This window comes from Mustela lutreola, chromosome 3 (assembly GCF_030435805.1).
Source record: "Mustela lutreola isolate mMusLut2 chromosome 3, mMusLut2.pri, whole genome shotgun sequence".
Classification (NCBI taxonomy): Eukaryota; Metazoa; Chordata; class Mammalia; order Carnivora; family Mustelidae; genus Mustela; species Mustela lutreola.
The window spans coordinates 73,775,272-73,776,921 of NC_081292.1; the positions used below are offsets into that span (position 1 = coordinate 73,775,272).

Genomic DNA, 1,650 nt, shown 5'->3' on the forward strand with positions numbered 1-1,650 from the left:
CAAAAATGTAAAATCCCAGGGTGCTAGAAATACAAACTCAGCTCATTCAGAATAAAGCTCCTCCAGGCATGCCTGTTTAGCTCGGTTGGTCAAGCATCTGCCTTCCACTCAGGTAATGGTCCCAGAGTCTTGGGAAGGAGGCCTATGTTGGGCTCTCTGCTCAGCTGGGAGTCTGCTTCTCCTTCTTTCTGCCTGCCATTCCCCATTCCCCCCGGCTTGTGTTCTCTCCCCATCAAATAAATAAATAATATCTTTAAAATAGTAAACAAAAACACAATCAAGCTTGTCCAGACTCTGTTCACAAACGCTAGTGAGGTGCATGTCAGCACCAAGTAGGGGAGACCGGGACAGAAGTGAGGCCACGAGAAAGGATGGGAAGAGGGTTCCCCGAGGTCCCCTAGGGGTCACCCTCCACCTTCCCAGGGACACTGAAGACCTGCTATACCCTAACCTTTTGACCCCCACCCCATCCCTGGCCAGGGCTTGGACGGCCAGTCTCAAATGGTTCTGTCCTCCCCTGCTCCATGCTCACTGGCCCAGGCTTCCAGCTACTCTTCTCTTCCTCCACCCTCTTCTCTGTGACTCTAGGTAGGTTAGGGCTCTGTGTGAGCCATGCTGAAGCTGGAGGCCCATGGAGGCAGGGTGGAGTTGGGGTGAAGACAGAAGAAGAAGCGTAGTCCAAGGATCCCCTCTTCACAGGATCCCAAACTGTACAACCAGCTCCTCTTTTCATCCTGTCTGATCTGAGAAAGTGTACTGTGGCATCAGCAGCCCTCCTGTAGACCTGCTGTAAGTCAGAGGGGGGAAGAGTTTGCTGGCCGGCATTTGGTGGGACTGGCTGGTGAGAGATGGTGGGGCAGCAGCTTCTTCCAGTGAGTCAGACTGCTGCTCAGCACAGCCAAGTGTGTGCTGTACTGCTTCGCTGGCTCCGTGTGCTCATGCTGTTCCGTGCCCTGAAAGTCCACAGCAGACATGCCATTGATGTTGCTGGCTGTCTTAGCAAGGCTGGAGGAGAGTAGGGCTTGCTCATCTGTGGGAGTGGGAGGCAGGCTATGGTAGTTACTCTCAGCTTCATTGAGAGCTTTGGTGGGGGGCTGCCAGGGTCCAGCAGCAGCTTCCGTTCCTCTAAGTCCTTGTTTGAATCCTCGTTCTGGCTGCTGTATCAGCATCCCATGGCTGGGGTCAGGGAGGGCACTGAGGACTTGCCGGGGAGGGACAACATCTGTGAAGAGCCCTTCTAGTCACATGACCTGTGGCTACAATCCAGCAAGCAGTCACCTACCTCAAATACACAATTTTTTAAAAATTATTTATTGGGGCACCTGGGTGGCTCAGTGGGTTAAAGCCTCTGCCTTCAGCTCGGGTCATGGTCCCAAGGTCCTGGGATCGAGCCCCTCTCTGCGGAGCAGAGAGCCTGCTTCCTCCTCTCTCTGCCTGCCTCTCTGCCTACTTGTGATCTTTGTCTGTCAAATAAATAAATAAAATCTTTGAAAAATTAAAAAAAGAATAATGTCTCTCATGAAATTAAAAAAAAATTATTTATTTACTTGAGAGAAAGAGAGAGTTTGGGGAAGGCCAAAGGGTGAGGGAGAGAAGCAGACTTGCAGCTGAGTGGGGAGTCTGATGCAGGGCTCAATTTCAAGGCCCAGA

At 51.8% G+C, this 1,650-nt stretch overlaps 1 pseudogene; it reads right to left on the bottom strand.

Annotated features, from left to right (window-relative positions):
• Nucleotides 1-693: 693 nt before the first annotated feature.
• Nucleotides 694-1,174, bottom strand: LOC131827854 (ragulator complex protein LAMTOR1-like; annotated as a pseudogene).
• Nucleotides 1,175-1,650: the final 476 nt, after the last annotated feature.